We start from the raw sequence: 27,573 nt of genomic DNA, 5'->3' as shown, positions 1-27,573 counted from the left end.
TGCTCCTTCAGAAGCTCTGCCCCACAAATTCATGGAAACACATTGGCAAGGCAACGACCAAAAGACAAATATGTTGAAATCTAGAGCGATATGTCAGCTGTAGAGTCACTGTGTTGTTTGTGTTGTTTACATGTTGTTTATGCGTTAAAAATCACATATATTTGAACTGTTGGGCTTGCCAACAGTCCATCCACACTGTCCGCCTCTCTGCAGCCTCCCCACTTCTCATTCAACCTGCGTTCAAAGTCTCTGTCCACGGAAGCAGCCGTCTGTCAGCTGTAGCTCCTGGAGAGCTGAGAGGACAGCGGCAGGGTGAACTGCATTCACCAGGCTGACTGACAGCAGAAATTTACTGAACCAAAATAGATTGCATGACGGCTCCACTGGAAGAAATTGACAGTAATTGTATTTGCCAATTCATTGATACAATTAATAAGTTGAAAACAGATATACTGTGGGATATTTGTGTGATTTAAACAGATGCCTGCTCAGATTATGCAGAAAACTCTTTCTATGTGAATTGGCCATAGCCTCTCTCTCTCCAGTTCACCATTCAATAGGTGCTGGAGACGGGAGACTGTCATGTCCTCACACAGACAGCTGTTCTGATGACTTCCCCCGTCCTGTGCACGAGCACAAATGCCCCCTGCTGCTGATTGGCTGGAGTAATGTTGTGTGGCTCACTCCGAGCCACTGTGTTTACATGCCCATTTACAGAGCCAGGGCTGTGTAGGGGATATTCACTGAATTTTACAGAAAGTGTATAGGATTAAAATTGCTGACTCTACCTTTAAGACACCAAAAACATTCTTTATGAGCTAAATTAGCTACAGCTCGTCCAACTGATTTGTTTGTGTCTGTCAGGCATCATTTTATTATGAAAATCCTGTCAGCAGCAGCCCCAGCAGCACAGAGACACACAGACAGGTGAGCTGCAGCCACTCAGGTGAGCTCTGATGTCATGGTGAAAGATCTAGCCATAAGTTCAGATGTTAAATGAAAAATAATACAAACAGTTTTTGAGATGATTTAAAGATAGGTTTGAGCATCACTGTGACTCTGTCATGAAACTCTTGAGTTGTGTCGCCTAAATCCACAAACTTTAAGGACAGAATCTCAGGTGAGGTTTGAAAACCTTCCAGCAGCTACTTACAGAGCAGAACATTACCTAGAGGTTTATTGTAACATTTATTGACAGTCTATGATATGCTATTTTTAAATATTAACTTTGGTCTCAGAATTATAGTTAAGTAGTCTATCAATAAAATAAAATGTAAAAATCTGAGAAAAAAATCATGATCCAAGTGTGGTTTCAGGCAAGTCAGCAAATGCATATGCAGTAAAGTAAACATTTTGCAGAGTCAGGCTCTTTATATGTGTGTGGGTGCATGCGCACGCATATGTGCCTATAAAAGAGAAAAGAGTGGTAGAGAGCAAGTACACATCCATGGACAAAAAATGTCCCCACCAAAGTTAAAACCAAACCTACGCCCTTGAACTTACTCATACTATATTTGATCAGTATCTGCATGCTGAGGACTTCTAAAGTTGCACTAAACTTCACACATGCAACAAATGTGTTTGCACAAATGCCAACATTGTCATTATTCACACAACAGGCACCTGTGTGCAGAAACACAAACCATCCTACATAATATACAAGTTCATTATTAGGTGTATGTTTTGTTCAGTGCACTGTCATATTTCTTTAGCCTGGAATATCAATTTAGTGTGAGAAAGGAACCTTTGAGAGCAACAACCAAAAATCTCAGCTTGTTTTTGTATTTAGCATTTCTCATACATTACTAATTCAACATATGATGCTTGTCCCTGATGGCGAATATAATTTGAAGGGTCTGGTGTAGAAAACATTCCCTGTATCAGAGGAGTTGTTTCCCAGCTGTGGAGACCCCCTCAAAGCTGCAGCTGTTGTCTCCTTTCTAACATCTCCCTGTTTCTCCATCTCAAAGGGATGAACTCCAGAGCAGCCATTTGCACCCTGTGCCATCTGTCAAGTTGTAAAATTCCTCCTAGTATCTAGGTATTAGTAATTGAAGAAATAACAAAGAAAATGAGGAAAAAACAAAGCTGTCATAAAAGAAGAATGTTAATTAGCAATGGTAATTAGCAAGTTTAGATGAGGCTGAAGCTACAGGGTGTCATGGTAGGTTATGGTGATCAAATAAAACCTTAAAGCCTGAACTTCTTAAAACTGTTTAAACATTTTCATTCATGACATTTTTCAATTCAGCTCATGTCAAAGCTGCAAATGATTGTTGACATCTAAGGGGCAGAAATACTCCACAAGAGACTCATGTCGCTAAAGTTTTAGCAAGCAATTGCCTACTTAAATTTCCTTTTGGAGTTTTCTCTCTTGCTATTGAAAGTCCGATGTTCACCTTTCAGCCCTGGTTTGGTTCACCATCTTTGGAGGAAATATATCTGGGCCTCTTTTTCCCCAGACTTCTTGACTTTATTTTCTTTGGCTGTCCATTTTACAAAGGAATGGTAGCATACAATCTGCACCTTTTAGGGGGAGATTTTCTTATGGCATGTAGGTTGTAGGTTTGGGAAATTAATAGAAAAGTAATCAAAACTGACATCATGATCCTCTAACCAACTTAATTTTAGTCATATGTTCAATAAATTGATTCCTTCATACAGAATGGCGACCTACAGTTCAAAGCAATGTAATTAACCATGTGTGTCCAGTGAAGTTGAGACAAAACGACTCAAGTGTCGGAGAAATTCAGCTTGGGATGAATACAGATAACCACCAGCTGGTAGAGAAAAAAAGATGTTTTGCTCGTCATATGGGCACACTTCAACGCAATCCAGGGTAAAACAAAGCTTAACGGAAATCAAGTCTGAAAATAGTGGAGTAGTGGTCTGTGTGAGGCGAGTGTGCAGGAGAGAAAGAGACGAGGTGAAGCTGCACTCGAGACAGACAGGCAGGTATGCTGGACATCAGAGCAGAGTCAGGTTAGCAGTCAACTGTAAATGTAAGAGAGAATGTTCAGTATGAGCTACAGTCTGTCAGAAAATAAATGCTACAGCTCTTCAACAGCCAAGCCAAGTTCGCTAGTTTTTTTTTTTTTTTTCACCAGCAGCTGAGTATATTGGCGAGGTTAACCCAAAGTAAGATACAGCTTAGCCCTGAATCTGCAACGCTTTCTCCCCTGTGCTTCCTGACTACTGTCTGGAGGCTGGGGCAGGTTGTTAAAATAATGCCGCTCTATAAGATCCAGCTAATACAATAAGATAATGAAATCACAGAAGCCATAAAAATGTTATTCAAATCTCTTTATGTTACTTATTTTGACATTTGTACAATATGATAAATGGAGCCATATTTCACTTTGAATTTCCCATTTGAGCAAACAAATATTTTAGTGTTCTTAACTGGTTATGGTAAATAAATATGACTAAGTCATAATCCAGTTTATTTTTCAATACAAATAACTAACACCAGCTCCACTGTGAAGATGGAGAATCTTGTGCAGGTGTATTTAATAAAGTATCATTTGATTAATCCATTAATCTGATGTAAAAGTGACAATTAATCGTGATGTTGATTTTAGGTGATATCGCCCAGCCCTAGGAGGTTGTGTTGTCTCACATTCTAAATACTGTGTTTGGCTTTCAAGACACTTGTCCTTATCTTTCTTCACTTTCCACCATAGTGAGGTTAAAATAAATGACAGCTTTTTTTCTGGTCCCAAGATAATCTCTTTATAGGCTTTAACTTTAAAATTGCCTTTGGATAATTATTTTTGTTTATCTCCGCCTTAGACATATCAGTACCTCACTGTCTCCACTAATTAGGTATCTTATTAAACGAACTCCCCGAGCAGGGAAACTATCCAGCCAACACTGACTGGATCCGTGTTATCATGTTTAGTTTATTAGAAGTGAAAGGAGTCCTGATGTCACCTCTTAGATTGTCATTGATCGTTTTTTTCTCTCTATCAAACAACAAGAGAACAAAATGTTTCTCCTTCACTCAATGGACTATTTTTTTTTTCTCTTTCATTGAACACCTGTTCTTCACAGCTGGATATCTGATCAACTGATTCAGAGTCAGTGCTCCCTTTTGTTATATCACAATGCCTTGTAGCTTTCCTGGGTCATTTGTGGAAGGAGCAGCTGAGGTCAATCAACAAGTTCTGCTTTTTAAAACACCTGCATTAGCTTTTCAGGTTGAAATATTCCCCACATCCACCTCTGACTTGGTTTTATTTATTTTTTTAATAGAATTAGTTAATTAGAATATGTTTCTGCTGGATTGCATATACTGTACTCCACATGCATACTATGCAGATTTCCACCTTCTAGCCTAATGTGAAACCAGTGCACGTTCAGAATGTCCTCCCTATTTCCCAATCTGGAGAATGACGGTCCTAAAACTCTCACCACCCGCTATATTCCTGTGATGGATGTTTATGACAAGGATGTGATCCACATATTACTACACACACGTGCACACACACACACACACATACACTGAAGCACTAACAAACATCATATACACACCCACAGCGGACAAAGTGAGTGACATTCCAAAGGAGATAATTCACTGTTATGTTTTTCCAAACCAGCTGACACCCCCGTTTCCAGCATGCAGGCCTGTAGGGATTTATAATAGGATGCTTATCATTATGCAGCAATGCCAAGGAAGATAGGCAGATTTTGGGAAATTAAATTTACACAAAAAGGACAGCAAAAATCAACCAGCTGTCAAGTAAGCATATTCTAGTTTAGATTTGTGTAGACTCAGGGTACATTTCTCTTCCATTTTCACACCAATTTTTGACACATTTTTAGGTTTCCTTTTATAAAATGCCCATGCCCTTCTTGCTCAGTACCCAGAGTCCCCTTTGATTAGACAAAGGAAGAAGTGGAGGGAAAATGAAAACAACTTTGCAGCTCAGAAGCATGACACCGTTTCTGGACTTAAAAGGAAAAGAAAACCCACTGTTAAATCTGTGCTCCAGCTCTCTTTTAAGGAGTCTGTACATTGTCTGTACATTGTATCAGAGAACTGTGAGTTCCCAAAGGCTCCCAAGAGTCTACATACTGTACTGCACCTTTGTCATTCCCCTCTTTCATTGCTAAAACATGCTTGCTCCATTTTCTCTCCTGCCTTCCTCTTCCACTGTTACTGCTACATCATGTTGTGAATAGTAAATGGATGGGGTAGGGTGAAGGACAAGAATGCCAAAAAAGAGGGAGTAGAAAAAAACTTCACTTTGGATCTTGAAAATACTACAGTATATGCCAACAGACAGAACATAGCAGCAGCAGCAGCAAAAGCAACTGTGAATGTCTGTTCACCATGAGATAAATAATCTATATTCTGAGAAATGTTATTTTTATTGTTTGCTGTATCAAATTGAACATTGAACCTGCTGCATATTTCATCAGTTGCACTGTGGCTTTCTATCACCATATTATCTCACGTTGTCAACCATTTAAAGTTAAGGTTAACCTTGCAAGTTAATCATTTGTTTACAAGACAGACTTAGAGGAGTTGCCAATATATCCTGACATTTGAAAAATCCATTGCTGCTCACCTCTTCGTGGTTTCGCCACTGAACACTTAAATCTGACTCCATTCGTGACAGGTGAAATTAATCACTTTTTGAGATTAAGTTTTAAAAAGGAGCTTTTGAAATCTGAAGGGGTTTTAAGGAACCAATAAGATCACAAGTGTGCGGTGTGTACTGTTATTTCCTTTACATATGATGCAAGTTGATTCACATCAGTTGCATTCGTTAGTGAACTAAGTTTGCTGTTCTGGCTATGTGCCTTATTTGATGCATCACCAAATTGGCTATGTACTTTTTATGAGCTACAACAGATGTGTTCTGGGTCCTATCTATCTTGCTTTCAGGAGCTTTAATGTACAGGTTGCCTGTTGTCCTTTGCTAACCCTGTCCTCCTCTCCTCTCCTCTCCTCTGTAATACCCTCTGTCTCCTTTCCTTAATGCCTGCTACTCAGCATTACTACTATTGTGATCTGACCCAGCCTCTGTCTCTCACTCTCTGCAGTACCACTGCAGCTCCATCAATCACGCACATACACATGCGCGCACGCACTGAGCAATTCAGAGCTTATCGAGTGAAGACAAAGATGGCTCTGTGATAGACACACAGGGAGAAGTGTGCGTCAGTTACACGCACGCACACGTGCATGCACGCACACACGCACACAAACAGCACTCTGTTAATTCATAAAGCTGAAAGAGGCCCAGTAGGGAATTAATTATTTTCAAATGTGTTAACATTATTTAAATCTAGAGTTATCTCTATAGATCTCTGTGCCTGAGTGGAATTTCCCAATTAAGAAAAGTGGAGGAGAGAAAGAGTGTGCACATATCTTTTTATGCATGCATATGTGTCTGTGTGTGTGTTTTATGTGTGCACACAAGTGAGTGTCTGTGTCTTTTCAACACACAAACACACATACATACCATTTGTTTATTGGCTGCCCAATTGCATTAAAAGGTAGATATTTCAAATTGGTGAGACTTGAGATTTGAATATGTTTGCTTTTTGTCTTTGACAAGTACTATTAAATCCACTTGAGCAATAAAGTATGCATTATAACAGAAAATCTTATAGTGTATTGCAGTTCATAGTATTTAAAATACAGATTAAAATATTCTTGAGATTCCCATACAGCAGTTACTCAAACACTGAGAAGGCTTTAAGTAAATCCACAAAAAGACATTCATTACATTTGTGTATCCACAATGAAATTGGTTCAGAGCATGGTTCGGGTGAAATAAACAACTTTCATTTGGTGGATGTTGAGATCATTAATCCAGACCCCTACTAGCATCACAAAAGCCTTCATTTCATGCCTTTTCCATGTGGAAAATGGCAGAGCGAAATTGCAGTTTTCTTTTGTAGTGGGACTAATTTCACATGAAAGGCAAAATATCTCAGGATAATATTGCCAGCTAATGATATGACATAATGGTAATTAAAAATTTTCACCGTGTCTCAGCTAGAGAATGACTGTGCAGCAACACATTAGCAATTACACTACACCGTCAAAATAGATCCTTTCTTTACATAAAGTAAAATATAATACTGTTCAAAAGTTACTGTCTTTAATCATAAAGAACTAGCGAGACTTACTGTAATTTGCTTCCTTTTAATAATTTAGTGCAATTTTTCAAAGCTTCAAACTTAAGCGCCTTGTTCCATTTTATGGTGTGTGTTTTGGAGATTGCACGGTTGCACTGCTAATGAGCACTGAGACAAACTACTCTTCACATTTGTTCCCCCTCAGAGTTGTATTTTAGAATTAATCATCTTTAATTACCAAAAAGTTGGAACATAACAAGGTAATATTTCTCTTAAAAAATGGATGTCTCCCCACAAGCTTACAGGGTGACGTTCATGCAGTGTTAATATTTTAGCTTTGTTTGGCTGCTTTGTGAGTCTCACGTCCATTATCTTTGCTTGTTTTTCTCTGTAGTTTTTAAGATAATCTAAGAGAAAATGTCCCAGATGTTGTTGTCATGGTCATTCTTTGACATCTGTCTGTCAACCTTGGAATTACTTAGTATTCATTTCACTGTGCATCTCTGGAATTACTCTTGTTTCTATAATGTTTTTTTATTTTTATTTTATGTGCACACAACCCCGCTCTAATAAATACTACTTCTGGCTGCCTTCCCTTATGTCCCTTTGCCATAGGCCTGGCACACACTTTAGTGACTGCCTTGAAGTGGTCGTGCATGCGTGCATTCCCGCTGCGCCCTCACAGCAGGAGATAACTGCACTGAACCGCAATATTATGCTCCTGCCTGGGAACAGGGCCAAACTGTGACCCTCTCCACGCTCAGTCGAGCTGTGTGGTCACTGTAAACCGGCTCATCGAGTGTGATCAAACAGGCAACTATAAAGACAGCATAGGTTTTTAAAGGCTTACCAGATTCCATTCATATCACAGTGAACTACACAAGATTTCCAATGTGCATGTACCTTGTGCCTGTGCAAATAAAGGGGCAATAAAGTCTCTTGAATTTTGAATTAAGGTTTCAGTAATTTTTGTAGTAACGTTTTGGTTTGGAGTTTTACTATCATCTAACGTATAGCTAGCAAACTTTCTGTTTTCTAATCCACTTTCCTTTGTTTGTGTCACTCAAGCTATAATGAAGTCTACAGCTGTTAAGCTACTGTAGGAAATCAATTGAAACCGAATACTTCCAGCAGCTGTTTTTTTTTATAAAAGCCTTCCACAAAACCACTGGAAGATTTTTATTGTGAAGCAGCTACAGAAAATGTTGAGTTAGTTGCTGAGCTTAGCGACCTTGTTTTAAAAAAGGACATTTTGTGTCACTTTTTTATTAGAAGATCAAGGAAGAGTGGTAAAAAAGTAACAAGCCACAGTGAACTATTACATAAAGAGATGCTGGTGACAGATGCTTACTGCAGTTTGGGCAAATGTCAAACCTCACACATGTCATTAAAGTAAACAACACCTTCTGCTGTGCCGTCCTGTCATGTGGAAAATGACTCATGCCGTGTCCGCATCATGGGATCTGATAACGTTTGCTTACAGCGCAGGTATACCAGGTTTTTCACCCGTATGGAAGCTCTAACTCTATAGTGAGAAAATGGACCTAAAACAGACAAGCAGCTGGAGCTGTTCTTCATTTGAGTGCATCAGTTACTCATTGCTAATTAGTTGTTTTTTGGAATCAACATTTTAATTGGAACATCCTCGCCCCTCTCACCTCCCTTTGATATTTCTCTTAATCTCCTGTAATATTTTCTTGTTACGCTCTTCCTCTCTTTCTCTCTCACGATTTTCTCTCTGTCTTATTTCATATTTATCATAGCTTTTTTCTTTTATTGCTGATGCCGTTCATTATTGACCATCTTCCACACACTTCTGCCTCCTCCGTCCCTCGCACTCTCCCTCTCCTCCTCTGAGCATTTCTTCTTTTTTCCTTGCTCTTCAGCAGCCTTCAGAACTAATCCATTTCCACCATTCCTCTGAAAAATAATTACCCTAAGATGGAAGATGCAGAGAGAGAGAGAGAGATGGAGTGGGAGAAGATGGACATTGATGGCAGGCAGGATGACAGTGCAAGTGAAAGAGTGTGAGAAAATTCAAAAAGGCATCACGTCAGAGAGAAACACAAAAATGGAAAAAGGATAGATATCGATAAGATTCAAAGGGATGGGAAGATATGAGAATTAAAGAGGGAAAAGCACAGAGGAGTATGAGTGTGAAAACCTGCAGAGCTTTCCCACAATGCCTCAACTGTGTTGTGTTTCAGAAACAAATTTAGCCATTTTCTAATCCTCTCCATTAGCAGCAAAAAGTATTAATCTGATCTGAGAACAGCGGATATTGTTAACATCCCTTGCTCCAGAAACATCAGTTAATACATGATAAGCAAACACAGTTAGCGCTTTATTGCCACAGCACAAACAAAGCTAACCGCCATAAACCTTGTTTTGTATTGCTTGGCCATGAGCAGTGCTAATTCCTGTTAACGCTGCCAGGTATTACTGACACAGAGAACAATGCTAAATCCCCGTTAGCGAACCCCAGCCACTGCGGGGGCTTAGCACAGCTTGGGTTTCCATTAGCCTGGCAGTATAGATGTACACACACATGCACGCACACAAGCAAATACATTGTCTCACATGTACACACACACACACACACACACACACACACACACACAGCCTCCTGATTCCCATTAACCTGTGGGAGCCCCTGCGTGGCTGGGAGAGAGAACCCTAATTTGTCAGCCTGCCGTGGGTCTTGGAGCTGAAGGTCGTTAGCAAATAGAGTTCACCTCTAATTACTGCTGCACTTCCCTCAGCATGAGTGTGCATATGTCTGTGTGTGTGCATGCCTGCTCCATATGTAAGTGCATTAGTGTGAACACACATGCAACATCAAACACAAAAATATATGGATGTACTTGCATGTGTGTTTTTGAATGTGTACTGTTGCTGCATTCATGTCTATAAAGCACTTATAGTACTTTAGACTGAACTCAGTCTATCCCCAATTTATAATCATACAATACACATCCCATAATATGATAGTGAAAATTACCTTTATGAATACTGTCATCTTCCAGCCTTAGTCTTTCTGTTTCTATGCCTTTACATGTTATATTTCTCACTTCGAGTTGCTCTTTTTGCGTCCCTTCCTTTCTTCATTCCTCTCTCTCTCTGGTTGGAGTGCAGCACATCTGGTGAAAAAAGAACTTATTGATTATAGGATTATATAAACTATCAAACTTGTACAATTCTCTGTGCCCTCCTTGTTCTCTCTCCTGCCAGTCCTGAGTCAAAGATAAAAAATATACTAAAATAACTCAAGCCAGTAGGGTTCCTGTGGTGTCAATTGAGATTCTTAACACCCATCACCAATTCATAGTTATTTGTTATTAGACATTTAGTCTGAGGGCAGCCAGCTATGAGTCAGTGTCGACAATAGAGCGGCATCCTAAAACCCTTGTTGGGTTTCAATATTCTGTTCAAGGACACTTAAGCAGGACAGATACTTGATGACAGGGAGGCTTCAGTCTGATCCTCACTTTGAAGGACAGTGTCTTTATTAGTGGAGCACTATGCTGTCAACTTTAAGAATTGATCTATAGTCTATGGCTCCCCACTATTGGATGAGAATCCGTAATTGGGGAAAAAATTTGTACCACAGAGTTGGGTTATGATAGCAAATCCCATTTTAGATTTGGCTCCATTTTGACAAAATACCTGGATTTGCTAAACTCCCATGTTAACAAATCTCCTGTAATCCCTCCTAATTAGCAAAGAACAATGTAGAACACATACTGGTTGTCTTTCCCATTTTTGACAGGCTCTGATTGTCACATTCACTAATTGAAATGACAACCATGGCTTGAAACATATTATGTCTGGCTAAATAGTGTGCTCACTCTCAGCAATGCACACTCGTGCACTCTTATTTATATTATACAACACCCAAACTTTCAAACGTTCAGTAACTAAATTCAGGTTTTAGGGCACCCATTCAGATTTTTGATATCTTTCTTAAAACATTCAAATTTTCCGATCATATTTCCCCCATTGAAGTGAAAGGACAAAATTTTGAACAGGATTCCACCCATTGTTGGAGCTTTTCAACTCCTCTTAAACATCTTCATACTAGGGGTGTACAAAAAATTAACGGTTTAGTATGTACCTCAGTTTTGGGGTCATGGTTCGGTATGAATTTGGTACAGCAGGAAAGGAAGAAAATAATATTTTGGTCATTTATTTAAAAAAATGTAAACATCCAACAATGGCTCATTGGCCAAAACTATTACTGAAACAGTTTAGTTGTGCTGCATTGGAAAAGGAAAACAATCCTTGTGTTTCCTGCAAAGAGTCAGGACACCTGCTGACAGCTGTTTTAAGCTGATTTATTGTCACTCAGAACTGGTTCTAACAACGTGTAGTCCAATCATGTTGTTCTGAACAGCTTCATTCAATGGCGACTGTCATAGAGAGGGTCAGGGAGCATACCGAACAGAGGGAAGTCAGGTACTGAACTGAACATCTTGTACCGAATGGTTCAGGACAAATAAACGAACCGTTACACTCCTACTTCATACTCATTCATACATTCACCTACAAACCTACTTAAAATGTAAAACCAGTCATGTCCCTTTTGTACTTTATCACATCAGTTCAGCTTTTTCATAGCTTTCATACTTTTTGTGTAATCGCATACAGTTGACGTTTTATGCTCTCTTCAGACATTGTCAGATTTTTACATTGTTGTGTATTGAATGGAGTGTTCAAACCACACTCACCAGGCCTCAGCTTCACAGGAGATTCACCTGTCCCATTAACTTACTTAAAATGAAATTTCAAGTGCTTTCATCACTGACACTTTCTCTTCCACACAAACTGCTTTCACCTGTTGATCTCATTTGAAGCTTGAACTGATTTATATTCAACTAAACTTTCAATGGCTTTTTCCCACTCACACGTCAACTTAAATTTCAACTGCTTTCATCTTTTATCCTTCAATTTAGGGCTGCAACTAATAATTACTTTCATTATTGATCAATCTGTCCGTCATTTTCTCAATTCATTAATTAGTTGTTCTAGTTGGTCTATAAAATGTGAGAACATGGTGAAAAATGTCAGTCACTATTTCCCAAAGCCCAAGGTGCAACCTCAAAGGTCTTGTCTTGTCTCGATCAACAGTCCATAACCCAAAGATATTCAGTTTACTGTCAGAGGGCTAAGAAACCAGAAAATATTCACATTAAGAAGCTGAAATATTTTGTATTTTTTCTTAAAAAATGACTCAAAAGCTTGCTTGACTAATCGTTGCAGCTCTTCAATTCAACTGCTTTCATCTTACTCTTCAAATGGCTATTCAAATGCTCTCAAGACAGCACTTATACTCAGACTGAAACTTCTTTAAGCACCTCCATTGAAACTGCTATTTGATTATTCAGTATTTGATTCAGTAACGACTGTCTCTTTAACCCCCAACTTCAACTGTTCCAGTATTTCAGCTGTTACAGATGTTTCAACAGCAAAATTTCAGCAGTGAACACATATAAATATTCTTCAGAAACGTTTACCTTTTCCAGTTAAGACCACCACTGAAGACTCTATTTTTCTGTCTTCTCAGCTGAAAAAATCTCAATTATTGTTTTAGTTTATTATAACTTTTGTTACTTAGAAATGTTAAAACCTACAGTAAATCTTAATAGATTTGATAAGCAATACAAAATGATTCAGATTTGATACTGATCTGATATTGGATTTAGTTTCTTTAAAATGCTTTCAAACTTTCCTGTGTGTTGCACCCAACCAAGCTCTCCTCCACACCCTCACTCTGTAAGGCAAACTGGTCACATTGGGCATCAGCATGGGACTATTTTTAAATGAGGTCTGTGCATGCAAGTATGTGCATGTGTGATTTTAACACATACGCCACACAATTTTTTTTTTTTTTTTTTGTCTCTCACTACTTTCTTTCACCCTTTCTCCCTCATCCTCTTTCTCTGTGTTCATCTTTTACTGCCAGTCAGAACATATTGTTTCTCAGCATGGTAGAGTTTAGGGCTGACAAAGGGGTGGAAGGCAGTGGAGGGAATGATATTATGGGCTTCAGTTGCCAGATTGGCAGCAAATCATCTTTACGAGCACGCAGGAGGGCAAAGGGAGGCTCACGATTTCTCCCTGACTTCTGTAGAGGAAATTACTGAGGCCCATCCAGACCACATAATCAACCAGCTATTCACTGATGGCTCTGATATTGACCCACTGTGCAGGTGGTCACAGTGTGGAAAGTGGAAACACACTGGGAATGTTTTATTATTCAGTATTTCAGTGTATTTTTCAGATTATTAAAAGCTGTGATACATATGAAATACTGGTCACATATATTTACATGTACAATTATGTACAAGAACCTTTTAAATATACTTGTATACATGCAGTTTATACATTTACAGCTTGGGAAATAATGAGCACCTACTGTGCAAATATACAGCATATTTGTTCATTTGTGCATCTTCACACACATACACACAGGCAAATACAAACATATTTGTGTTGTGTTAAATTTGATCGGTGTAGTTCTTCCCTATTTATGATGTACCAGAAACAATTTCACACATGGGATCTCATGCTACAATTTCTCATTGCGGTGATATGGCAGAAGGTGAGTGTGTGTGTGTGTGTGTGTGTGTGTGCATGTTTGTGTGACTGCATGTTAGTATCTCTGCATGGCTTCTGTGCATGTGTGAGTGTTTGTGCACCTTGGTATCGGAGACTGGAAATGTTCAATTTGGAGAAAACGGAAATACTCCAATAATAATAACCAGCATACTGGAAAATTCCAGTGATTCATTTTAAAGATCCTCTGACTGTAGACATGTATATAAATGTTTTCAATCATATTCTTGTTCTTACATATATAATACTTGAGTCACAGTAATGGTATTAAATGTGTGATTTAAACAGTAAGTGTAAAAGTGATCATGGGGCTTCTGTGGACTAAATGAAATCACTCGTTCAAGAACAGTTTTTAATTGGAATCCAGTAGTGTAATTGAGGGTATATGCAGGTATAGATTATCTATCCATTTCACTTTCTGGGCATGATGGACTATGCTTATCAACCTAATTACAACGGGCATAGAGTGGCAGCCAAATAATTCCTCAACTCTGCAGCTATTGTGCATGAATAGACACTGCGGTCAGTTAATTTTCCAAATACTGTAAACTGCATAATTTGCATTACTGTGACACATATCTCACTCTCTCAATTATCTGATTACCAGACCATTTGTTTCTTCTCCTGTGACAGCCCTATAGACAAAATTTAAATATATATTTTTTAGGGCAGAACAGGATGCATCGTTCACTGTTATAAGAGGGAATTTTGCATTTATATACGTGTACTTTTGGTGTCACATTGTAGTATAATTATAATATACTAAGACTTTCCTGAAACTACATTGGTTATACGATATTAATACAAATGTTGGATTATGCCTGCTGACCTTCCTTGTAGCAGTAGTGTTCTTGAAACATACCGTTCTTTGCATTCGTATTTCTGTTTGAGCTCCTTTGATACTAACATACTCACTAACCAATAAGCCAAATTCCACAATCTCACTATGGTCTGTGCATGATGGTATTTTAATGGCCTCTGAAATGAAAGTCATTCCCACCTGAGGAACCATGGGAAATAATTAATAATCCTCTGTTGTTATGAGCATTATACAACGTCAGTGAGAAAAGTACAATTGGCCACTGCAGTCTTCTTTCTCCTCAGCGATATCAGCATGAAAAAGCAATAGTTCGTTACCAAGATCTCAGTGTGCATTACGTTGCTGTTACCTTGGAGTTCTGGTGGATTATTATCCTTGTCTACCGTACATCATCTACACTCCTTACCACTCCTTTACCTGTTCAAATCTGTGCTTTTGCTGGATCAGTTGCTCGACTGAGTCTGCCGTGTTCCACTGCTGGATGCAAAAGATACAAAATATTTTGTTTTGTGGGTCTCACTCCTTCCCTTTTTCATTTTCTTTGAAGATTGTCAAATGATTCTACTGCCTTCATTTAGTAAGCAAATATGCTTGAATCTTGACAGCATCTTGCTGATCTTTTGAACTCCCCTTCACTCGAAGATTGCGACTGGAAGGCAGTCCCAGTCATTGATTGCGTAATGAGCTGCTGCCGTAGTAAATCAGGTGCTAATTGCATGCAGATTGAGTGCAAATTGAATGAAAGCCGTGACGCAAATTTGCCCTGCAATTTCATGTATGGATGTAGCCCTCACCGTACCCACCCCATTTATTATGGGAGACACTTAAGCTAGTCACATTGTAGCTATCAGCCATGCTTCGGGCCACCCAAAATAAACATGAAACACACACACTTTCCTTCCTGTCATCTCTTTCTCTTTTTATGTGTTTCTCAACTGCCCTCCCTTGTGCCATGCATACACATGAATGCACACAAACACACTCATTCTCTCTCTCTTGGCCGAGCTCTCTGGACTTCCAACCTGCTTGCCATTCTTTGATGCTCGCCCTCAAACACACACACACCATGTGCACGCACTGACCCACACTATTTCGCAGGTGGAGTGCATCAGTGTGAGACAGAGGGTTATGCTTCATGCAGCTCTGAGCAGATCAATCCTGGTAGAGAGTTCACTGAATCAGGCAACTGATCTGACCTGGAGCCCGGTTGACAGGTCAAACAGCAGGCATATCACCACAGGTTGAGAGAGAGACAAAAATGCAGAGTGGAGAGGTGTTGATGAAGTTGTTTGGAGAGTGAAAGAGAATAGCATTTTGAAAAGTAGTTTAGTTTAGTATCTTAAATGCTGTACTGTCTACTATTACCAAATCAATATTCAAATTGAAATTTTGCAACTGATTAGAGAAATGTGCATTTTGTTTCTACTCTTTCTGTCTCTTTTAGTGAAGCAAAACCATTTTTTTTCTTGTCTTTACAAAAAGTACCTGAAAGTGCTCAAAATCATTTATTTCTTTACTCATTTGTTTTCTGACTCTCAAAACTCATTGATTTAGAGACACCAATTTCCAATTTTCATCTGTCACATGGAAACAGTTATGGGGAATTGTCAGTTTATACAACCATAACAGCTCCCACAACTGTCACCTCTCTCACAGTTTTGGCACTAGTGTGGTTCTTGTTGCATCCACATGTGACCAAATCTATATGAGATGCTACCTTACTACACATCAGTCAAGGTGACCAGCATATTAATTCAATGCTTTTGACAAGTGTTATTTATGTAATCTAGTCTGTACTCTCATTTTGTTTTTGAGCAATTTCCGCATACATCATTATGATTGGCTAAGCTGTTTAAAAATTTTGAGAAAGGAAATGAGGTTGGTTGATAATTATTCATCACATCCGTGCGATGCATGCTCCATGTCACCTAACAATTTAGCATATAATGTATTTTATGAGCAAAAATACCCCCTTATTGTCCATGCACACATGAGCTGTCACTTTGAACTGGTCTTGGCTTTAAACTGTAAATTGAAATAGATCCCATCTTTGTCTCCCACTTTCCATTTACCCCCTTTTATATAACTTGCCTTCTCCACAATATGTGCTTCTCTTCTTTTCCATATAACCCTCTCAACTAAACCTACATTTATTAATCCGTCTCTTTGCCCAATGTGCTTTTCCAAAACTGCATCAGAAACACCAGAGGACTCCAACCAGGGGGGCAGTCCTGTCACCACAGACCTCCCATAAACCAGCTCGAGGCTCCATGGATTACCAATGACAGAGAATCAGTCATCCTGAGCAGCCCTTTAATTACTGGGATAAATAATAGATGAATCTATACAGCAGACCCACAAGGGTTTATTGAGTTGGCCAGGCTTACTGAACGTTAGACTGCAGAAGGTCCAAGGATACATTATTGGACATACTGAAGAAGTGCTGGCCAATGTCATGTGCAATGAACTAACTACAAGTTGTTGATTAGGAGAGTGGGAACTGTTGCCAGATGATTTCAGGACTTTTTGATGGAGAGGAGTAATAGATAAGGGGCACAGGGACAGACTGGGAGCTCGGTTTCCACTTAAGTATTTGTATCTAAGTTGTAAACTGTCAAATTGCCAGTCGTCACACTGGTGAAAAGTGGTTTTTGACATTCTCAAATGTCTATTGAGGCCAAATTCTGGCTCTAAAAATCTATCCAACACAACATCTCATAAAGTAAGCATTGACAGTTGTATTAGTTTGTGCATTTGAATGCTGCCAAAAGAATTTCTTAGTTTATGTTTTCAGACCGGTTGAAATATAGCAAATATTGGCTCACACCGAAGCACAATATCAGCCTGTGCAGCATTGTTGATTGTTTCCATTTTTCTGGTTTTGTTGTGTACTTCAGTGAAACTACAACCTAAATTTGGTCTAAGTCTAAACATTGAAAACAATTTTGTTTTTGCAACATTTCCAAAGTTAGTTCAAATTTCACTTAAAAGTTTGATGTGAATGTAGAGGCAAGCAGGAAAAGAAAGGTGCGTGTGTGTGAGTGTGCATGTGTGTCTTTATGTGTGGTTGCTTCATCCAAAACATTGCATTATGCGCTTGGTCTGTGCTCACATTGGCACAGGGCACCAGATCTGTTGACAAAAATTGTTTGGTGAGGGTTCCAAGACATGAAAAATGAATCTGGACCAAAAAAATTAGATCAACGGCTCAAGCAAAGAGTTGGCAAGCCTGGGGGTGGTGGTGGGCAGTTGGAGGGTGGCCGAGAAAGGCAGGAGAGGGGAGGGTTGAAAGAGAAATAAGCCAGAGTGAAAGTGTGTAGAATGAATGAGGAGCATGACATGGAATTTTGTTTTTCAATCAAACATCTTCCAAGAAGGAAATACGAAAAAATAACTAATTGCCTCTTAAAATTCACCTTCTCACATACAAACTCACAGAACAGACATGGAGGAAAAGAAAATGTGAGGAAAGATAAAGAGGGGTGAGAGAGATGAATAGATAGAGAATATAACAAGGTACCTCACCCTGAGGCAAAGTGAGACAGATTCCACATACACACTGTAAACATTTTTAAATAAAGGGAGAGTTGGAGGAAGCAGTCCAAAAGTAGGGTTGAGAAGAGAGATTTCATTAGATTTTTTCAAATGAAAAAGGCAGTTTTCCTCAGTGAAAACATTTATTATCATCCAATTTAGAATAAATGTATTTTAACAATGGAAATCACCAACATTTCTTGTAAAATATGATAACTCTTTGCTCTACTTTTTTTCACAGAACAAATTTCACATTTAGAAAATTTGGCACCTTCTCATAGAGTTAAATGATCATTTTAATTCCCACTGGGGTATTGTGAGAATTGAAATTGAATAGGCTCCCACCATGGGGTGTAGATAATGATTGTTATTCGATCCACTTCACTATTTCATGCCACAAGGCTGTGGGAGCCATGTGAACAAAGGTGCATAATGTATCATTGTTCTGAATTTACAGTAATACAGGACAGACCTGGTGGGAGAAACAAATTTCTGGACAGGCATTACATTTTCTCTGTGGGATTGATTGACAAGATTTTTCAAATGTAACATAAGACATAAGTCTTAAGAGAAAGCTATTAGTTTTCACTTTTTGAAGGATATTTCACTAACAAATTTTATTAATTTTATTCCTTGTTAGTTCACAAGGAATGAAGGTTTGTGGCAAGCAAATATCTCGTTTAAAGATTTATTTCTTTGAATAAGCAAAATGCCTTTTCTAAATGAGGGTTTCTGTGCAACAGGTTCCATTTCATCTCTGTTTCAGTGCGCCACTGGGACAGCAACACAGTGGCGCTGTCCGCGGTGCTGAACTGGAAGACAGCCAAGACCCTAACAGTTGAGAGGCAACTGAAAAGTCTTATTTCCCTCTCTCTTAAGAACTTTCAATTATACAAAACTAAAGACAAAAACAAAGACACATATATCTTCAGAGGGTCTCTCCATTTATTTTACTCGGCTCAACAACACAGGCAACAGTCTGAGTCTTCCATCAACAACATTATTGCCTATCTGCACTACAGAGTAACCACACTGTCAGTGATTCATCATTTTTCAAACATTAGCCAAACTGAAACACTGTGGGCCTGGTGGCTGCAGTCTACACACAGTTACCACTATCTGGTTCAATGACATCACATATTGACCCATATTGCATGAAACATACAATTTCTACCGGCACAAAACCTTGCTGTTCTCCTTAATAACAACAAATGCAGTTTCACTGTTTGGCACCTAAAAAAAAAAAGACTGAAAATCCTTAGTAGATATCCCTGATTGACTTACACTGGAGTCGTTTCCAGCAGATCCACAGTGATTTAATGAGAGGCTACAATTCTTGAGTTTATGTCACAATTTTTATTTGAGAGTGAAGACAGTGGCAAATGATAGAAGCAACCATCTGTAATGCCAATTAGAGAAGCCTTTTCTATGCAGTGGAACATCTGTTAATTTGTGTCCTACCTCATCTATACCTCTTTGTGAAGCCCACTAGGGAGTTGCTGTCTTGCAATTCCAGGTGTACAGGACAAAATGCGTATGTAGCTGCTTGCTAATTAGCGAATGGCCATTTGACCGCTTTTTAAACTCTTTCTCTTTGACCCTATGAAGAAGAAGAGCAACTTCAACTACTTTTTGAGTTGCTTTAATTGCCAGGTTTGACAACTGTGCATAGAATTTGATCTGGTTAAACTTACTCGCTTGTGTTTTACAAGGCAGCTATACAAGACAGGAATGGTCATTTAGCACAGACAGAGAATCGGTTTACCCTGTGTCAGTCAGAAAGGTGTCAGTTTTCTAATGCCTTTGTTTACACACAAGTAATATTTTCTAATATTCTCTGCTGTTTACAACATTTTTTGTTGGCTCTATGGTAAAATAGGCTTTCTCATTGTGGTTGAGAGAAACATACAAAATGTTAAATGTATGTTATGTAGTCATGTAAAGCATTATTCTTGCACTTTGTACAGTAGATATGATGGTAGATATATAAGAGTAGAGAAATTACTAGTTTCAAGTAAACATCTTTGTAAAAACCTGGCTTGAGTTTTTAAGTAGGTAAATCCCATTACAGGTACTGCATATGGTTATATTAAGACCATAGTAACTCAAGAGGGCTTGTGTCTGCTTTGGCAAAGCAGAAGCAGCTTCTTCATGCTAACTCTCAACACTGGCTTCTGGCAGCTGAATCAGCTACAGCAGTTCATCCCTGCTGAAGAAAACTTCTCTTAGACTGATGAAGATCATCAGACAAAAATAACTTAGATGGACTATATTGAGTTTATACATATTGGAGAGTAAATTCGGTCACTGGAGGAGGCTCCTATAGCATCAAAACACAATTTAGTAAAAGGCCACCTCTCAATCTGCTCCAGATGGACTTTGTCAAACTGAAACATGAATGTGGACAAAAATGGAAAACAGGGAGCAGAGGCCCAGACCCAGAGACCAAAGGCATGCACAGACAGAGACTCTCACACTCACTGGCCATTTGGAGAGTCAGGCTGCATCTCCATGCAGCAGTTGGCACTTTTGACAGCTTCCACTGTGTTCATGACTTGAGTCCAGAAATAACAGCCCCAGTCCCAAAACTTCAATGTTGTCGAGAGGACAGATGTGACAGCACCATACCAAAACTCCACACACATGGGTTTCACAGTCATTAAATAAAGATAGCAGAGTTTTGTGTAGTGTTTTGCAGGTCTGCTCAGCAGTCTGGCAAAGAACACTGAATGTTCTTTACCGGCTGACTGACTGTCCCCATAGTTAAAACATGCATGCAAAAGGTTAGATAAATTCGCTGACAAGTCCATCCATTCTTTTTCTAAGTGATATTTAAACATGCATTGCGTTAGGCCTTTGTGCAATGTGAAGCTATGAACCCACTCTGTTAAATGCCTGCATGTAGTGTCAGTGCTATATGTCTGAATGGCCCATGTGGCAGGTACAAGAGTTAATTAAAGGAGTTTGGACGTGGCACTTTTCAGCGTTATTATGCTACATTCTGAATGCCAAAATCTCATTTTGTGGTTGCAATCTGTTATTTTGTGCCAGCTGATCTTCAGGAAGACATATCCTGGTTATGCTCTATTTGTATCCAACTCCCTTTAGCTCCAGAGATATGGCAGAGATGTAAAGCCCCTCGAACAACCTGGCCAAACTCTTTCTATCCATGGCTCTAGTCCCAAATGGTGGCAGCCAGCTTGACACATCTCCTGGTTGCTTTTTTTCCCCACATCCTAGTTATTTACCTAGCTGGAAATGTCACTAAGACGGCTTTGGTAGGCAGCCACTTTCCCTTGCCTCTCACCTTCTGTCTCTCTTCTTTCATCTTATCTGTCTGTCTCTCCCAACCTTCTTCACTGCCCTTACCTGTATCCCTTCTCTTATCATGCTATTGTGCGTAAAAATTCTCTGTCTGTCGCTCTCTGGGGAATAGGCTGACATTTGCACTTGGATATTGTAGTCATTTGCTTGCCTTAAAGTACCTGAACATACAGAACCCTACTTTGCACTTGAGACATGGGCAAATATCACCAGCTGCGGTCTAATACTTGTGTGCGTATGCCTATGCGGTCTGTATTCATGAATGTTGCTACCTTTTTTCACAAACCAGGTGCTGATCACATGTGATACTGAGCAAACTTTCAGTATGATGCATGTGCAAGATGCACTTAATGAGTGCATTGTGTAGGTGTGATATTCATTTCATTACTTACTTTATACTCTCCTGTTACAGGGCTACAGTATTTGTGCTGTAGCAGGTGGCATTATGAATGCCATCTTGGTGAATTATTGATGGTTATGATGATCTCTTTCTAGATCTCTTTCAAAGATTAATTAACAATAAGGAAAAACACAGAAGCTACCCTTTCACTCACACACATACAGTTTACCTGTGTGGGAAACCCTGCACTGCTGTTTAATCATCTCTAAGCAATAAATCACTGAGGTGTGTTACTATTGGTAAAATGCATTCCTATAGGATGCTGAAAAGTTGGAAAACAATGTTAAAGACAATGCTGGGATTTATTGCCAGTAATTTCAGGGCTGTCACCTAACCCAAATTCCCAACTCAGCTCTAAAAGTTCTAACTTTTAGTAGGGAACCAGCCCAGGGAGTCCTGATGCAGGTAGTTTTGGTGTTTAATTTCAAATTTCCACAGGTTGACGTATTATATTATGAATGACCAAGTCAGTCAGATGTAATTTAAAGGCAGTCCTCCACTATTAAGATTGCGGTGCATTATCTGTTGCCCTGAAATTAACAGCAATCTAATTTAATGGAACTTGATATCTAGACCATAAGGATACAAATACACCCCATACAGTTAACACATTTGTTAAATTATTGAATTAGATTTTACAGGTTTTATTCAAGCATAATGGCAAATATTGCAGAAATGCAGACTACCATGTACAAAGAGCACTAAAGGCACAAAAAGGCCTTATTCTTCTTCCCAGACAGTGTCCTTGTTCTTTGTACTCCTGTCATCATCGTGACTAGACCAGCATTCATATTATAGATTAAAAATGAAATGTTTATAAGATATTGTGTGGTTCTAACCCACAGTTAAAATCAATTCAGTGTTGTCTTTAACTCTTAATACATCAAACAAAGCCGCACAATACAAAACTATATTGCTCATAATAATCAGTAATACAGCAGTAATTTGAAACAAATCAGTTTAATTCATTGTGGAAAAAAATACTGAAATCCTGACCTCATCTTTGTAATATGAAAATCTGAATTATAATTAGCTATTGTACATCAAAGACAAAAGCTACAATCTCGCTTTTATATAGCTGTGTATATTCTAACTATATCTGTGTACTTGGACTTAGAGTTTTGAAGGTTTTGATTGCATTTGTATTAGTCAAAACCAAATAAAAGTTAATGGGTTATAAACCAGCTTATATTTATGACTCATAAGTCGTGATTCAACAGTATTGTAGCTCTGTTTTCCATTGGTACCAACACAACATGATTCCAAGCAGTATGCTAAGTATTGAACTGGGATTTGAATTGGTTGTCCTTGGGGGCAATACTGTATAGTACAGAAACCAGGAAACATAGCATTACATTATTGAATACATACTGTATAATGCACAAGGCAAGGGATGTCATCATATGTGTGATTATTAAGAAACCAGAGCAGGTAAACAAAGCCAGTAATATGGTCACACTAACTCAGGAGGCATTGCTATTATCACAATTAGAGACTGTTAATCCTTAGTTTCAAGAGGTTTATGTGATAATGACTGGGTTGGTATATTCGGGTTACTGAATTCACAGGCAGGACACATTTTCATCCGAATGTGTTATCACACATAATCCAGCTGATGTGCTGTGTTATTTATTTATTTTTTTTAAGGATTTGTATGTTGTAAGGGAGCATTAGCAGGTTGATTACAGTAATCAGTTTTTTTTCTCTTCCAATCACTAAAATCCTTTCAGAAAGCAGTTTTACCCCACCAGAGAGTTAAGAGGGCCCTGAGGAAATAACTCGAGGCACTGCAGAAATGAACTATATTTTTCTCCACACCTCAATCCCTCTCAAATCCACTTTCTCGCCATTAACTCCCCCTCTCCCATTTCATTCATTTCCTCACTCCCAGTCCTTATTCTGTTCAGCTCTGTATGTGTGTGTGTGTTTGTGTGACACTGAAAATGCATGACCATGTACAGGTGCAATAAGTGAGTGCTGAGAAACCTATCGAGACATTCTTGATTCTGGAGCTGCAGGAAATGCATTGTATGCGCATATGTGTGAATGAATAAGAGTCAGCCTGTGTATGACTGCATCTGTTTTTCTGAAAGTTTTGTATCACTGCGGATCAGTGTGAGAGGGTTAATGTATGGATGCATGTGTGTGAAAAAATCTTAATGTGCATGTATGTGTGTGTAGAAGATAGATGGTCTTATCTTCACAAATTAAGGCACAAGCATAATTTCTGAGACACTTGAGCATGACCCAAAGATTTCTTGTAATTTCATGACCAGATGCTGCTGCTGCATAAGAGGTGCACCTGTGGCACAGTTGCAAAATGAGGAATAGATCACTAGGTGTGCTGGCATTAGTCATGTCTTATCACATCAGCTCATCTGATTCCTTTTAAAAGCATCACATTCCTTTGCATGGCATACAGACATTTTTATAATGGAGAGGAGAGTCCAAGCAGATGTCCCTTTCTGCAAGTAGCAGTTGTATTATATTGAAGGTGTGAGTATATAACACCTTGTATGCCCAAATATGCCACTGGGGGCAAATTATGTTGCTGTTGGGTTTATTTCATGAATGAATTTCTCTGCAGGGATGTAAATCCTTGTCATCATGTTGTCAGCATTAAAGCAGAATAAATCCTTTGTTGTTATGACCCTGATGAAGATGTTTTTATTGGTTTTCTGTAAGCAGAAGCAATGAAAGCTTTTTGTTTTTGCTCAATACATACTTGCTCAAGTGGCATTGTGGGTAAAGATTAATGCATGGAATAAAAAAGACAATGTCTTTGGTTCTCCTGGGATTTTGATCTTTTTCTGTTTTTAACAGTCCATTTTGAGTCTTACAATGTTATAAGAGTGCAATGCTAAATCAGTGGAGTGCTCTTGTAAAGATTTTTTGTGCCTAATAGTTATTAATACTTATAGAGCATGTGTCATAGGTGTCACCATCACTGTTCTGAGTACATGTGTACCTAGTTTATGTGCTACTCTTCTGCTCTCTTCAAAACTGCTCTCTTCACAAGGAGGTGCAAAGTATAATTGTAATAAAAATATATTATACACCTATTAGGGATGGCATTTTAAGTATTTTAGTATTTGAGTATTTGCATTAAATTATTAAAGAGTACTCAAGTACTAACAAAAAAAAAAAAAGAGTAAAAATAGGATCTAAAATGAACATCCAAGCGAACATCCCCAGTTCTGAATGAAATGGCAAGTATCGGTTACATATGACTCCATAGTAAGATCTGTCCATGAGTCTGTAGTAATAGCCACTTGTCAGTACTTTGCAGATCAGACCTCAATTTCACTGCGCTTTCCTCATACATATTGGTAGCTTGCACTCTGGCTCAACAAACACCATTGGCTCACAAAAGCCTTCTCTTTCCACAAAGTTTAACAGAGCATATCTCCAGGCACCATTTTTGTGATGAGCTGGCTAGTCTTCTCTGACCTGGTGGCATCACAACTGCACATGCTAACACTGCTAGCAAATGAGGTGATGTGAGATTGCCTGTTATCTGTCTCCGCTGTTTTCTCCTTATGCTTAATGTGCAAGTGCTTAATCATCGAACTAGTTGTTCTATGATATGCAAGTTTAACATTACGTAGCTTGCACTGCACATTCATTTTGTTTATTTTGTCGAAATACTTCCAAACATCACTGTTACGCCTTGTCGCCATTCTGCCTGTAATGTTAGATCCAGTGATGACTGAAAACGCTGAATGTTGTTTTTACTTAAAAAAAAGTCATCTGCAGCTACACAGATCATTTTGGCTATATGGATCTGTGCAGATATTCATAGATAGCAGTTACATCATCGGCTCTTGTCCAAAAAATCTAAATTTTTAATATAGAACAGGATCATTTTACAGTTATATTTATTATATATGTGTGTTTTTTTTTTACAAAGCAAAAGGAAAAAATGTGATTACACTATATGTTGAACGAATATTGACGTCCAAATGGAGTACTCGAGTACTCATGCCCATCCATACCACCTGTTTACACTCCCCACTAGTGTACATTACTTCCCATTTCTTTAACAGTCAGCCAGTTACCCACAACTTGCTACTGGACTTTACCTCTATGCCAGTGCAAGGTCAATGTGCCAGAGACTTCATTACTTTTTGTGTGTTTATAAAGGGGAACCAGTGTGTCTCTGTGTGTATCCCCCTGTCAGTGATGGAAAATATGGACCTCACTTAGACACCAGTAAGGAGACTGCAGACCATTTCCCATACAGAAACACACACACACTCACACACTCACACACATTCATTATCGAGCTTTGATGATGTTATTTTTTACTCTGTGTGCACCTGTGACAGAGTAATATGTCTAACAAGCCAACAGCCCAAGAAGCTAACATGGCTGTGGCTTTCACCCATACCTTATTGTACACACATGCACAGAATACAGACAATCCTCCCTTTTCTAAATCTGACTCTCCCTCACGCACACATTCATACACACAAACACACTTACACGATGGGGCATGACAGAGAGCTATTGACATCGTCTACCTGGCCTGACAGACCATTCACAATTTCTCTCTGCGTGAAACCTAATGTACTGGAAGAGGTGAGTGTGTTTGCGTTTGTGCGTATGAGTGAGTGAAAGGGGCAAATTGAGAGAGAAAAAGAAAAAGAGACTTTGTGACTGTGTGTGTGTGTCAGGAATATATATTTGTGTGTTTGTCTTATGTGAATGTTTTTGCTACCTGTGTGTGTCTCATACATATGCTGCTGTAGTCTTTTCCTTAGATTTCTTTTGAGAGTGCAAGGAGTTGTGAGTTGGTACCAAGGTCAGTTTGGATTGAGCAGCACTGGTCCTTCTATTTTCCTCATGGCTACTCCAGGACATTGAGTCTACAATTCATCCAGCTAGACAGGTGGAAATGTGTATCTGCAGTCACATCTGCATGATTACATTCAAGGTTATGAGCTGCAGAAAAAGTCATAAAAAGCTGTTGTTATTTGCAGTAAAATATTTCTTTTTTTCAAATTGATGAATGATTTGCATAAAGGAGCAGCTGACTTAGAACAACACAATAGAACCTCTTCAGAGACAGGAAGTTATTAGTCCCATCTGCCATCTGCCATCTCCCCAGTTGCCCCGGCATTTAACATCTAGCATCTATGAAGGTACTACAGGAGCTGAAAAGGGGATACTGAAATAGAAAGTGCCTTGGTGTCACGTCAGACATGCCCACAGTAAATGCGGTATGTGCACAAATATGTCCCAAACATCAGTGAAAAGACAACTTAGTGCCATAGAGGGATAATATACACCATTCACCTGCTGTTATTTTGTTGTGGGAGAAAATATTTATAGCTTTTAAAAATCTGTAAGCACAAAAATTATCAATTTTTTTCTTGAGAGTTGTGAAACAGATACATTCAATTTCACTTTTGCAGGAATTTAAGAAATAATTTGACAGTATGTCAGAAAAGAATCTTAAATCTGATCTGATGGGACTGCAGAAATTCAGGTTTTTTTCTTCTTCTTTTCTAAATCAGAGGCTGCTTGTTATGGGGGATATTTTTGAAATGCATGCTTTAAGGTTGCCCGTGAACTCAAGTGTTTTGAATGCCATTGTGGTTTGAGTCCGAATGACCTGACTTAGTTCTTGACCCACAAACAGTTCCCTCAACCTCCAGCTATGCCCATCTTTCTAGTCTTGTGAGCAAGTCTCACAGTGTGAAACCATGTGAGGAATATGCTCAGCTGAGAGTGCTTGAGTTGATTAGAGGAGATCTTATACTAGAATAAATGGATTTAACAT

The 27,573-nt window shown here is 38.8% G+C and overlaps 1 long non-coding RNA gene across 1 annotated transcript in view; it reads left to right on the top strand.

Moving 5' to 3' along the window:
• Window positions 1-27,573, top strand: part of LOC137173257 (uncharacterized) — a 172,938-nt gene that overhangs the window by 126,827 nt on the left and 18,538 nt on the right. The window lies entirely within an intron of this gene.

Source organism: Thunnus thynnus, chromosome 21 (genome assembly GCF_963924715.1).
Source record: "Thunnus thynnus chromosome 21, fThuThy2.1, whole genome shotgun sequence".
NCBI lineage: Eukaryota > Metazoa > Chordata > Actinopteri > Scombriformes > Scombridae > Thunnus > Thunnus thynnus.
This window is presented reverse-complemented; position numbering and strand designations above follow the sequence as displayed.